We start from the raw sequence: 15,025 nt of genomic DNA, 5'->3' as shown, positions 1-15,025 counted from the left end.
GTTGTTTATATATATAGTATATGTATATATATGCATAATTGTGGATGTATATTTGAAAACACTCAGAGTTATGTTAGATTTGAATTGTTGGTAGATGGCCATAAAACAGTGCTGTATGTAAAACACATGACTTTCCAAGTTTAAAGTCACTTAAAAATGTATTCAAAGAAATGTAAATAGAACTATCTGTGGCAGATTAATATAGTCACTTAAAACCGTATCAGCATTTACTTCCATAATGGGAATACCGTAAAGGACAAATGTTTTAAGAATAGAGGGAGCTAGGTGCAAATATTATAGAAGAGTATTTAATCGTCATGGGCCTAATCAGTAAGCACCTACTTTCAAAAACTGTGTCTGGATTGCTTGACACAAACTGTGGTATTAGTGGGTACTCAGTGAATATTTGCTTTTCACTTCCTTAAACAGGTGCTGGGAAGCATGGGGAGGGTTTCCATGGGCGAGCTGGAGGGTGAGGTGTTAGGGGAGACCATCATAAGAAAAGATTGGGCACTTAAAGGTAGGCTTCCTAGGCAGATTAACTCTTGGTTTCCAGTCTTCCTTAAGGCCACTCCTGGAGTCAAGAACACTTGCCTCCATAAATCGAAGCTAATTCCATGGCAAGGATTTCTGATCCCTGTCTCAAGGTAGCTGATGGAAATGTGGAAAAGACCAGTAAAGGAAAAGCTAAGGGAAAATTCACAGCAGGTTCATCATCCTGCAAATCCCTGCGTTCTCAAGGGAACAGAGAGAAAATATCATGCCTCAGAAATTAATGACTGCCTTCTGTTAATCACCAGCCTAACTTGCTACTGAAATTGTAAAATGCCACATTTCCCCAGAGCCAGAGCTATACCCCGTGCCATTTCCATAATATTTAATGCTATCCCCAATGCAGGACTGTAAATTTCTCCCACAATTATTTGGCTCCCATTTGATAAGTGAGTACTCCCTGATACTGGAATCAAATTTCATGGCTAATAGGCCCTCTGATTACTAGGAATTGTTGGTATTTAATTAAAAAAATGTTGCTTAGCCAAGACAGTCATTATTTTCTAATGGAAGTTGGATCATTTCACGACATCCTTTCCTGCTACTCTGGGGCGTTGGCAGTGCTAATCATCACTCACAAATGGGCCGCCTTGCCCTGGAATTTGGTGGCACAATACAAATAATGAGAACTTTTCCAGGAGTTTTTAAATGCATAACACATTATCCTCTTTATATAATACAGCCTGTGTGTCTTGTGGGATTAGGTAGCTTTGGTGCCTTGGAAAATAGTACCCGAATACATTATTTTGCAAAAATATACTACAACTGTGCAATGTTTCCACAGAGTTGCTCAACATGCTCTCTTGTGCTCAGTGGGATTTAATTGCTTCATAAAACCTGACAATAGTATATGTGGCCTCCGCCTTCCTCACTAGGTCAGTGTTGGCCAACAAGGAGAAGCAGATGCTCAAGGAACGAGAATGTGGAAAAGAGGGTGATAGAAAGCAGATTGAGCAACTGGTGGAAATAGGACAGGGACACGGGTCAAGTGTCAGGGAAAAAAGAATAAAAGATGACAAAAAAAAAAAGTTCAGGTCGGTTATGCAGAAGCCCATGGAAGAAGGGGAGAGTTTCTGCCATTATGCTCAGGTAACACTAATTAAGCGTCCGACCGGAAGTTCCCTTTATGCAGCGCACATAGCTTTCAGTGAAGGCCAAATCAGCTTCCAAGAGCCCTTCTATGCTGGGCAAATGAAATCTTGCATGGCTACTTGAACCAACAATTAAACAAAAGTCATGAGTTCTAGGTTCCAGTAGTCTGAAATTGAGTCCTCACTCGGTTACTAGGAGCACTGTCATTTTTGTTGAATTATATAACTTCGCCAAGCATCCTCACCTACAAAATGGGTAAAATGACAACCCCTCCCTTCAGAGTACAGCAGGGAGGACTAAATGCATCAACGTATGATCAAGAGTTATCGTTCTGCCTGGCACCTGGTAAGGGCTTGGGAAATATGTATGCACTATTGTTATAGGAACCTATTTGTGGATATGATGAGAATATGACAGGAAAAAGGTGAATTCAAAATAATCATTATGAAATAAGCTTGGAGTACAATTTGCAAAAGAAAGTTTGCAAATATAAGTAATTCAGAATGTACGAAACTGAATATTTGGTATGCTTTCAGCTTATCAAGTTTTATTTTAAACAGCTAATAAAAAGTTATATCCCTTGGGGGGGACATCCCATAATGGATAAGATCAAGACACTAAAAGTTTACCAGGTGTGAGATTATTAATTTCCAAGGTTCGTGAGATTTTTGTTTGTTTGGGTCTGTCCTCTCTCATTCTCTCTCCTACACGAAGATTCCTTCCCATGATTTCAGAGGCACTTATGAGCACCTTCTGTGTATCATAAAAACCCAACCCTTATCGAGTTGACTCATGTAGCAATATTTACAACAGAGCGTATATACATCATGTTTACAGTTCTCAACATTCACTTTGTTCTTAATGCTCACAACAACCCTGTAAAGTGCATGTGAGGTAGATGTCATTAACATTCCAATTAAAAGAAGAGGAAATTCTGAGGTTTACCAACTTTAAGTGCCATTTGGGAACTTCAACAGGGGACTGGGGCCAGAGCGGGTCTCCTACTGGCATTTTCCAGTACTGCACGTGTTCATAAAAGACCATGCCACTGCTATTAGGCTAAGTTTAATAGACTCATGTGTTTATTAGAAAAATCTGTATCATGTCACTTTGAACATTGGTTAAATAATGTAAACAAGGAAGGGAGAGAGGACATTTCTCCTGGCTTTGGTCAGGAGCAGGATAAGCTTCTCCTACAGGATTTGTTGGGTGGAATGGGTCATATGCATACATATGAGACAATGCAGGTTACCTGGGGACTGTTGTAGTTTGCTTGTAGCCCGGGTGCCATAGAGACCAAACTCCAATCTGCTGAGTTCCACATTCTGCCCTAATGGAGCTGGGCATGGCGCCCAATGAAAGTACAGAGGATCCTTGTGCCCTAACTTTTGGCCAGCGCCTGTGGTAGGAGGCTGTCTGGAAGAGCAATACCCACTGATTGTTCCCTGGACTAGAGCCAGGGCCTGTGAGGCAGTCTGACTCCATCCTGGGGCGTCCCTACCAGACTGAGAAGTGGTTGTGTGATCTGCCATGGGGGGGTTCTCAAGTGAGTGTGGCTAAAAATACATTCTGTCTGACTCAGAGGGGCAATATCAACTTGGAATCCACAGTAAGTGAAGAGCCAGTAGACTATATGAAACAGAAGCTGCTGATGATTAGAAATTATAATCGGATTCATCTCACGCTGACTAGTAAAACAGCTTGTTAATTGTCTGGTCATCTTAATAGTTAATCAGGCTATTGACATATTACAGCAAGTCACCACCCCAAGATGCAGGCTGACCAATGACCCTGAGCTTGGCATTGATGTGACACTCCTCAATTTCTCTATCTGAAAACAAAAGCAAACAAACAGTGCAAGGAGAAGAAAGGAGGAATCAAGATCTAGTTATAGATATAAATACATAAGGGAAGTTGCTGTTCAATGGGTGCCAAGTTTCAGTCATGCAAGATATTCTAGAGATGTCATATTCGACAGTGTTTACAGTTACACCATACTTTACAGGTAACAATTTGTTAAGAGGGTAGACCTCATTTTATGTGTTATTTACCACAATAATATTGTGGATGGTCTTTTATAGGAAAAAAAGCCCCCCTTGATTGTAGCATGATGTATAATTAATCATGGACTTTGGGCCACAAAGGCTTAGCTTTGAATGCTAGCTCAACTGCTTACAGCTATGAAGTTATTTAATATCCCTGAGCCTGGTTTCTTCATCTATGAAATGAGTATGATAACCCATGCTTTTCTTTCAGGATTGTTAATGAGACAGTAATGATGAAAGCGAATAGCCCAACGTTCATCCCAGAGCAGGCAACTTCCAAGTTTAATGTTCTCTGGCTTATCACATCAGCTTATTTTTGATGCTACATGTTTATCTAATTTAAAGTGAGGTAGAGCTCTGATCAAATGTCCTCAAGTATAAGTCAACCTTTTAGGTTAAATGCTAGTTCTTACTAGAACTCCCCATGGCTTCATACTCCTCATGGTAATGACCCTCTTTTGTTTCTTAAAAGCCCTTATGTGTGGACCCAGACCCCCTGAAGTTCTATTGCTGCCCAGGATTCTACTGCTAGGAATCACAATAATAGATGAACAGCAAGAAACAGCCCCAGTCCACTGCAGAAAGAACAGAAGCATGTTGTTGCTCTTTACATATGGGTAACTGTAAAAACAGCTTTGGGATGCAGATTATTGCCTCAACAATATATATATATATATATTACAAAAGCTCAATTTCACACACACAAAATTCAGGTCACTCAATTTATGTGTCAGGAAGTCATCTAAAGGCACAATGGCCAACCCCTTCATTCAGCACAGTAAGTTTTGCATTGTGCAGTATCACCCTGAAGATACCACAAATTTGGGGTGCCTGGGTGGCTCAGTCATTAAGTGTCTGCCTTCAGCTCAGGTCATGTTCCCAGGGTCCTGGGATCGAGCCCCGCATCGGGCTCCCTGCTCAGCCGGGAGCCTGCTTCTCCCTCTCCTACTCCCCCTGCTTGTGTTCCCTCTCTAGCTGTGTCTCTCTGTCAAATAAATAAAATCTTAAAAAAAAAGATACCACAAATTATTCTTAAGCACAGGATGAAAGAAACAACTGCCCCTTCACCTACTCACGAAAAAAAAAAAAAATCCATAGGAAAACTTGACAAATTTTGCCCCCAATTTCTACATACCTGTTTTTTTTTACTTATTCCTTAAGTAGATGAGAAATATCTTTCCAACAATTGATAGGAAATATTTAAATAGACTCCTATATGGTGACAAATTTTCAGAAAGAAGAGTGATGTCACAGTGTTAAAGAGAATGAAAATTCAAATCCTGAATTGATTTTAATAAGATTCCTGAGTTACAGTTTAGCATAGCAACAGTGCTAAAAATAAGCAACAAGGATACAATTTTTCTACTTTCATTAGAGAAAACACAATGCATGCCCAAAGATGCTCAGAAGGAATAAATACACTGTGAAAAAGAAAATAAGAGCAACGAACCCACAGGGTATGAATTTTATAATCTCTGTCATCCATCGCTTCTCGGCCTTTTGGCTAAGATCAAGTGTATAATCTCTGCCGTCCAGTTTCAAAATATAGGGAGTTAAAATAAACCTGTGTTTTAATATGTTGTCTTGAATACCACAGGCATTGATACACATCTGTTCATTCCTCTAGCTTCACTTTAGTGATAGAGTAGCTTGATGCATATGACCTTAGGTCAGTCCTCACTCCCTGGGATCTTGAAGCTGCAGTGAATTTGGGAAAGCCTGCTGGGTTGAGTCTGGCTAGAAAGCCTAAATACAAGCTGCTCAAACTACAGGGCAGCATAATAAAGAAAATCAAACCCACCGTATATAATCCAAACTCTATTCAGGACCATGGACAACACCTGTTAAAATAAATTCCGTTTAAGTCTGAGGGTTAGAGACAATTTCTTTGGCTTCTAGAGAACACAGGTAAAAATGAAGGGGCTTCTCTGAGAAAACTGGTATAGAGGGCTCCTGTGCTGAATTTCAGTCTACTGGGCTTGGGCACTATGCCAGGCCCTTGTGATGTGCTCTGGAGCCTCCCAACAAGCCGGGCCAGGCCCTCTGTCCTCACTGAACTCACAGTGTAGCTGGCAGAGACAAGGAAAACCAAAAAAGGTAGGAAGGAGTGGGCATAAACCTCATTGTGAATTATTTGAAGAGAGTGAAAACTGAAGAGAAGGTAATATAAAGAGTAAGAAAGAGAGATAAACAAATGCAGATAAGGGCAAGATGTGCTCCAGGAGAGGACTGGGGAACCAACATTTTCCACAGTTGCTTGCATAAGTCAGCTGCATTCATTGTCTCCCTTATCCTCACATCAACCCTATGAAATCAGGGTTATTACTCACATGTTAGATATAAGGAAAGTACAACCAAAAGAAATTAAGTAGCTTGCTGCTGGTCATGCAAGTAGAAACTGACACAGACCAAATTCTTTTTTTTTTTTAAGATTTTATTTATTTATTTGACAGAGAGAGACACAGCGAGAGAGGGAACACAAGCAGGGGGAGTGGGAGAGGGAGAAGCAGGCTTCCTGCGGAGCAGGGAGCCCAATGCAGAGCTCAATCCCACCTGGGATCATGACCTGAGCCAAAGTCAGACGCTTAATGACTGAGCCACCCAGGTGCCCCTGACAAATCCTATCTTATGCAAAAAAGTCAAGCACTTTCTACTGCCCTCTACCCCTTTGCAGGAAGCATCTTGTCACTTCCAGGACACTTTTACCATTCGGAACATACATAATCAAATATATATTTAAACGGGAATCTTCTGAAATAAAAATTCTGGAGAACCACAATTTTGTGTGCATATACCTGAGACGTAAGGACTTCTAAATGGTAGGCGCTGTACATATACTCTGCCTATTCATTCTAGACTCAGTGCTCAGTTAATGTACACCAAGTACTAACAGATTATAGACTCAACTAATAAAGGCATAATTCCTCATATGCATAAGGAATTTGCAAAAAAGATTGTGGTGATAGAGTCAGAAGTCCCAGAGAAGGAACTAGCTCTCGCTTCACAGCTTCTGCCACATTGCCATAAATATTAGAGGGGTACAGATTCTCTGACCACTCACCTCAAATCACATCTAACGTAGTCCAAGATCATTGCTTATTCTGACCCGAATTTTGTCTGCATTTGCAAATACATTACTATAATGTTAAAAGACCTATGATTTTAAAATAATGAGAATACATTTTACAAATATAAATTGAGGTTTGCAAGGTATAAAGGATTTTCCTGAGATCACATAGTAAGGCTATAACCAGGTCAGGTAAGCACAGAGTTTAATTTAATAATATGGATGTACTCTGCTCAAAGGGAAATCTAGAGAAGACTGGACCTTACTCAAAACCCTGGTACATCATACAGGATGACAAATGCTTCCCTATCATACATGTGCTCATGTGCTCTCCACTAAACATACATCCATCAGTCCATCCTTCCTGCATTCATGCATTCATTCTGTCAAAATCTTATGAATTTGCCTATATCCTAGATACTGCACAAGTAAGATAAAATGAAAAAATACGATATAGTCCTAGTCTTAAAAAAAAAAAAGAATTTAAGAAAGACAATGGATATTAAATTACAATGCCATAGAGTAAACACAGTAATTGTCCCTCACAAGATATTTTGAGAGATAGAAGGAAACTTGAAACCAGATAGAAGACATCAGAGGTTTCCTAATACATATGCCTGATATGAACCTTCATGGATAAATACTAGTTATCCAAATAAAGAGTGAACAAAATAATGTTAAGGGAAAAATCTGTGCTTCAGGGAAAAACTGCATAGTCTACAGCACATTCTTCCAGACTATCTCATTCAAACCATTGATGAGGTTCTTTTACAATTCTGTAGGTTGTAGATAACTGATAGCAATGCAAAATAATTTCTACCTATAGACATGCAACAATTTCTCCTGGAGTTTCAATGAACCACCTTCTCCCTCTATGGAGGAGGCCAGTTTTTATTCCATTTGCATCTCCTTTCAATATTCCTGATCTATAATAATGTCTGTTCTCTGGATTCTCCTTTGAACTTGTTATAATATCTTACTGGTACCCTCATTAATGAATTAAATTAAATTTTTAGTATGTGTTCACTTAATATCTGCATGAAGGTCATGATTTTACCTGTTTTTGGAAAAAGGTTCTGTAACAGTATACTCCATAATAAAGATACTGTAAGGAAAAATGAGTTATCTGTAAGGAGCATCATGTGCTCTGGAAATTACAGTGACTTGGGTCTTGGGACGATAAAAGATGATCCTGTTAATATAGTTGAAATGTTATTCTCCATTCCAAGCCAATGTAGTCACCAAATGTGAAAGAAAGAGACATCAGGGTTAAGGTACAATGTGCTGTTGTCATTCACAAAACATATTAAATAACTCTCCTTACTTATGAAATGAGAACTATAATGAGATAGTTCTCCTAGAACTCAAGAATAGCCAGTGCCAAACAAGACTTCAACAGGTTTCAGTTCTGTTAAAACTGTCATTATTCTGAACTAGTGGAAATACAGTCCTCAACTTTTTAATATTCTGAGAATGCATAGTGAGAATTTTCTACTCTTAGGAAAAACAGATATCTAGCTGTTTTCTCCACTGCACTGATGAAACAGCATAGCAACACAAGACACTGTCAGCTGTAGGAACATTAGAAACAGCTGGAAAGCAAGAAGATACCCTAGAAGGAAAAAATTCCTTTGTATTTCAAAATATTTTTAACCTATCTTTTCTGGTTTTTGTTTTTGTTTTTGTTTTCATTTTTTAAATTTTTTATTGTTATGTTAATCACCATACATTATATCATTAGTTTTTGATGTAGTGTTCCATGATTCATTGTTTGTGTATAACAGCCAGTGCTCCATGCAGAACGTGCCCTCTTTAATACCCATCACCAGGCTAAGTACCAAAGTTTTCTTTAATATACCTTAGGGACAGAAATAACTCCTGATTGGTGATCTGTTAACAATAGAGTTTGCAAATCCAACAAACATTCAACAGAAGTTGTATCATGACTCTTAAAACAGAAACACACAATTAACATATTCTTTTTTCAAAATGGTGGCTGGAAATATGAAAGAGTCAAATGAGATAAAAGCCAAAACACCATAGTCATTCACGCTCAAGACCAGAGTCAATATTGGTGTGATTACATATCAGTGCTGGGGTCATGGATGTCGGCTTCCAACCAGGAACAGCAATCTATCCACTCTTGAACAGACCAGAGCTTGAACAGTCCATAGAGGGGTGGATTTGAACATGAAAAGACTACTGGTATGTTTCATGTTCCCCAAAATTAAAAACCAAAGCAAGTCTTTTTTGAATGCTCCACCCACAGAGACGGCCAAAGTCTACAGAGGGGAAAGGAAGTGGCAAAGGTCATATGCTTATGTAATTAAGTGGACTTGAGGTGGTCAAACAGGATACTGTGAGAAACAAATAAGAACTTCAAATCAGTGCCCAAAGAGAACTGAAGAACCGGCAATGATCAAGAAATCTATTTATTGCAGGAGCACTATCACTGCTATCACTGAGAAATGAGTTTAGTTACATATGCACCAAGCATGACATACTTCCAACCGGAGAATATCATGTGTTTTAATCCCTCTTAGAAAAAAAGAGTTATTTTTTTCAAAATACAATAACATGTTAGTAATGCTTACTTATTAAGCATGTAGAGACAGTGAAATTGCTTTCTATTTCATTTGATATGTGCAGTCACTTGGATAATCAAGTAATTTCTATCTGTATCACCTTGAAATTATTAGCAGTAACTAAGAATAAAGAGTTAGAATATTATAATTAAAGGTTGAAAGAGGCATAGCTAACTTGTAAAATATTAACCCTGACAGATGCTTTCTAGAGAGTATCTACTGTACAACACCCATTCAGATATTTAATTAAAATCCCTGGTCCACCTAACACGGGTCCATGGGAATAACAGTGCTTCATTATCCAATATGACTTAACACTAATAGATGTGTGCACTCAGTTGAAACAACTTTACCTAAAATAATGTGGCATTACAGAGGGCTGATGAAATTGTGAATTTACATGAAACAGGTCTGCCATGATGGATACTTGGAAATGTTTTAGGAATAACAAATATGGCTGGGAAAATGCACTGTCTTCTTCATTTGGATGGAGACATGTATTTTTTTCAGACTATTTAAAAGTAGTCTTTGATATTGACATTAACTTTCATTTTGTAATCAGGTATTGTTGGGGGTTTTCCAAATTTCAAGAATTAATTTCTACATTTATTTAAAATACAGGAGGCGGAGCAAGATGGCGGAGGAGTAGGAGACCTAGATTTTGTCTGGTCTCAGGAATTCAACTGAATAGGGATCAAACCATTCTGAACACCTACGAACTCAACAGGAGATCGAACAGGAGAGTAGCAACAACTCTCTGAACAGAGAAGCGACCACTTACTGGAAGGTAGGACGTGCGGAGAAGTGAATCCGAGGCGATATTCGGGAGGATAGACGGCGGGGGAGGGGCCTCCGCCGGCCGCTTCTGGCAAGTGCTAGAGCCGCGGAGCACAAAATCGGAACTTTTAAAAGTTGGCTCGGCGGAGGGACGTCGCTGCAGTGGCTAAGCGGGGGGTGGAATCCTCCCGGGACAGTGTGGTCTCAGGACCCTTGGGGTCACAGAGAGACCGGGGGTGCCTGAGTGCGGCAGAGCTCCCAGGTGTCGGGGCAGGGAAGCCGGCTGCAGATACGGAGCAGAGTCGCGGGCTCTCAGCTCGGGGTTGCCATAAACTGTGATCTGCGGCCCAGTCGGGGCACGGCTCCCCCAGCAAGGACCCAACAAGCAGCAGATCCGGGGAGACTCCCCTTCCTTCCCGGGGAGGAGCGGTGCGGGAACGCACTGCAGGGATCTGCTGGGTTTGGAGACTCCGAGCGGGGTCGGGTGCCAGAGATAGCAACGCTCGATCACAGGCCGGGTGAGCACGGAGTGCGGCCAGAGACCGGGGACACGGGAGTGACTGCTTTTCTCTGGGGGCGCACTGAGAAGTGGGGCCCCGAGTTCTCGGCTCCTGCGGGAGGAGACTGGGAGGCCGCCATTTTCGCCCTGGTCCTCCAAAGCTGTACCGAGAGCTTGCAGGGAACAAAAGCTCCTGAGAGCAAACTGGAGCAGCTTCCTTAGCCCGGACCGACAAGGGCGGGGCAATTCCGCCTACGGCAAAGACATTTGGAAACCACAGCAACAGGCCCCTCCCCCAGAAGATCAACACAAACAGCCAGCAAGCCAAGACCAAGTTGATCGATCAAGGAGAATAGGAGAACTCCAGCGCTAGGGGAATACTGCACATAGATTCATGGCTTCTTTTTTTTTTTTTTTTTTACCATGATTCATTATTTCATCAAAGTTAATTTTTGTTGACTTTTTTTTATTTTTCTTTTTCCCTTTTTCAACCAACATCTTATAAATCCCTTTTTTAAAAAAAAAAAACATTTTTTATTTTTTTTTCATTTTTAGAGTCATATTTTATCCCTTCATAGTAGTTATCCTTGTTTTTGGCATATATATATAAGTTGTTCTCTCTTTAAAATTTTGAGGTACAGTTTCTTCTAACAGATCAAAATATACCCTAAACCACTAGTGTATGGCTTTGTTCTAGTCTCCTGCCTGATCACATTCTCTCCCTTTTTCCTTTTTTTTTTTTTTTCCTTAAATCTCCTTTCTTTTTTCAAACAACTTATCTTACCAAGTCCTTTTATAAAATCTTTTATAATTTTCATCTTTACAGTCATCTTCCATCCCTTCATTGTATCAACCCTTATTTTGTACATATATGTCTTTCTTCCTTTAAAATTTTAGGAGGCACTTTTTTCTAACAGACCAAAATACGCCCAAAATCTAGTGTGTGGCACTGATCTATGCACTAGCCTGATCATATTTGATCATATTCTGCCTTTTTTGAATTGTTTTGTTTTTGTTTTTATCTTTTTTTTTCTTTTTTTTTTCTTTTTCTCTTTCTTTTTTCTTTCTTTCCCTTTCTTTTCCCCTGGTTTCAGGTCTTTTCTGATTTGTATACAGTATATTTGCTGGGGACGTTGTAAACCTGTTAGCCTTTTGTTCTCTCATTCATCTATTCTCCTCTGGACAAAATGACAAGACGAAAGAAATCACCTCAGCAAAAAGAACAAGAGGTAGTACCGTCAGCCAGGGACCTACTCAATACGGACATTAGTACGATGTCGGACCTAGAGTTCAGAATCATGACTTTAAAGATACTAGCTGGGCTTGAAAAAAGCGTGGAAGTTATTAGAGAAACCCTTTCTGGAGAAATAAAAGAACTAAAATCTAACCAAATCGAAATCAAAAAGGCTATTGATGAGGTGCAATCAAAAATGGGGGCACTAAATGCTAGGATAAATGAGGCAGAAGAGAGAATCAGCGATATAGAAGACCAAATGATAGAAAATAAAGAGGCTGAGAAAAGAGAGAGAAACAACTACAGGATCACGAGGGCAGAATTCGAGAGATAAGTGATACGATAAGACGAAACAACATTAGAATAATTGGGATCCCAGAAGAAGAAGACAGAGAGAGAGGGGCAGAAGGTATATTGGAGCAAATTATAGCAGAGAACTTCCCTAATGTGAGGAAGGAAACAGGCATTAAAATCCAGGAGGCACAGAGAACCCCTCTCAAAATCAATAAAAATAGGTCAACACCCCGACATCTAATAGTAAAACTTACGAGTCTCAGAGACAAAGAGAAAATCCTGAAAGCAGCTCGGGAGAAGAGATATGTAACCTACAATGGTAGAAACATTAGATTGGCAACAGACCTATCCACAGAGACCTGGCAGGCCAGAAAGGACTGGCAAGATATCTTCAGAGCACTAAACGAGAAAAATATGCAGCCAAGAATACTATATCCAGCTAGGCTATCATTGAAAATAGAAGGAGAGATCAAAAGCTTCCAGAACAAACAAAAACTAAAGGAATTTGCAAACACGAAACCAGCCCTCCAAGAAATACTGAGAGGGGTCCTCTAAGCAAAGAGAGAACCTAAAAGCAGCAAAGAGCAGAAACGAACACAGACAACAGACAGTTAACAGTCACATTACAGGTAATACAATGACACTAAATTCATACCTTTCAATAGTTACCCTGAATGTAAATGGGCTAAATGCCCCAATCAAAAGACACAGGCTATCAGATTGGATTAAAAAACAAGACCCATCCATATGCTGTCTGCAAGAGACTCATTTTACACCCAAAGACACCCCCAGATTGAAAGTGAGGGGGTGGAAAACCATTTACCATGCTAATGGACACCAAAAGAAAGCTGGGGTGGCAATCCTTATATCAGACAAACTAGATTTTAAAACAAAGACTGTAATAAGAGATGAGGAAGGACACTATATCCTACTTAAAGGGTCTATCCAACAAGAAGATCTAACAATTGTAAATATCTATGCCCCGAACATGGGAGCAGCCAATTATATAAGGCAATAAATAACAAAAGCAAAGAAACACATTGACAACAATACAATAATAGTGGGGGACTTTAACACCCCCCTGACTGAAATGGACAGATCATCTAAGCAAAAGATCAACAAGGAAATAAAGACTTTAAATGACACACTGGACCAAATGGACTTCACAGACATATTCAGAACATTCCATCCCAAAGCAACGGAATACACATTCTTCTCTAGTGCCCATGGAACATTCTCCAGAATTGATCACATCCTAGGTCACAAATCAGGTCTCAATCGGTACCAAAAGATTGGGATCATTCCCTGCATATTTTCAGACCACAATGCTTTGAAACTAGAACTCAACCACAAGAGGAAAGTCGGAAAGAACTCAAATACATGGAGGCTAAAGAGCATCCTACTAAAGAATGAATGGGTCAACCAAGAAATTAAAGAAGAATTAAAAAAATTCATGGAAACCAATGAAAATGAAAACACAACTGTTCAAAATCTTTGGGATACAGCAAAGGCAGTCCTGAGAGGAAAGTATATAGCAATACAAGCCTTTCTCAAGAAACAAGAAAGGTCTCAAATACACAACCTAACCCTACACCTAAAGGAGCTGGAGAAAGAACAGCAAAGAAAGCCTAAACCCAGCAGGAGAAGAGAAATCATAAAGATCAGAGCAGAAATCAATGAACTAGAAACCAAAAGAACAGTAGAACAGATCAACGAAACTAGGAGCTGGTTCTTTGAAAGAATTAACAAGATTGATAAACCCCTGGCCAGACTGATCAAAAAGAAAAGAGAAATGACCCAAATCAACAAAATCATGAATGAAAGAGGAGAGATCACAAGCAACACCAAAGAAATACAAACAATTATAAGAACATATTATGAGCAACTCTATGCCAGCAAATTAGATAACCTGGAAGAAATGGGTGCATTCCTAGAGATGTATCAATTACCAAAATTGAACCAGGAAGAAATAGAAAACCTGAACAGACCTATAACCACTAAGGAAATTGAAACAGTCATCAAAAATCTCCCAAGAAACAAAAGCCCAGGGCCAGATGGCTTCCCAGGGGAATTCTATCAGACATTTCAAGAAGAATTAATACCTATTCTCCTGAAACTGTTCCAAAAAATAGAAATGGAAGGGAAACTTCCAAACTCATTTTATGAGGCCAGCATTACCTTGATCCCAAAACCAGACAAAGACCCCATCAAAAAAGAGAATTACAGACCAATATCCTTGATGAACATGGATGCAAAAATTCTCACCAAAATACTAGCCAATAGGATCCAACAGTACATTAAAAGGATTATTCACCACGACCAAGTGGGATTTATCCCTGGGCTGCAAGGCTGGTTCAACATCCGCAAATCAATCAACGTGATACAATACATTAACAAAAGAAAGAACAAGAATCATATGATCCTCTCAATAGATGCAGAAAAAGCATTTGACAAAGTACAGCATCCTTTCTTGATCAAAACTCTTCAGAGTATAGGGATAGAGGGTACATACCTCAATATCATAAAAGCCATCTACGAAAAACCTACAGCGAATATCATTCTCAATGGGGAAAGGCTGAGAGCTTTTCCCCTAAGGTCAGGAACGCGGCAGGGATGTCCACTCTCACCACTGCTATTCAACATAGTATTAGAAGTCCTAGCCACAGCAATCAGACAACAAAAAGAAATCAAAGGCATCCAAATAGGCAAAGAGGAAGTCAAACTCTCACTCTTTGCAGATGATATGATACTGTATGTGGAAAACCCAAAAGACTCCACCCCAAAACTGCTAGAACTCATACAGGAATTCAGTAAAGTAGCAGGATATAAAATCAATGCACAGAAATCAGTGGCATTCCTATACACCAACAACAAGACAGA

The 15,025-nt window shown here is 39.6% G+C and overlaps 1 protein-coding gene and 1 pseudogene across 10 annotated transcripts in view; one reads left to right on the top strand and one right to left on the bottom strand.

Moving 5' to 3' along the window:
• NRG3 (neuregulin 3) overlaps positions 1-15,025 on the bottom strand; it is a 1,141,239-nt gene that overhangs the window by 929,876 nt on the left and 196,338 nt on the right. The window lies entirely within an intron of this gene.
• Positions 5,174-5,345, top strand: LOC113924004 (annotated as a pseudogene).

Source organism: Zalophus californianus, chromosome 15, assembly GCF_009762305.2.
Source record: "Zalophus californianus isolate mZalCal1 chromosome 15, mZalCal1.pri.v2, whole genome shotgun sequence".
Classification (NCBI taxonomy): domain Eukaryota; kingdom Metazoa; phylum Chordata; class Mammalia; order Carnivora; family Otariidae; genus Zalophus; species Zalophus californianus.
Note: the sequence above shows the minus strand (reverse complement) of the source record. Positions and strands in the feature narration are given on the sequence as shown.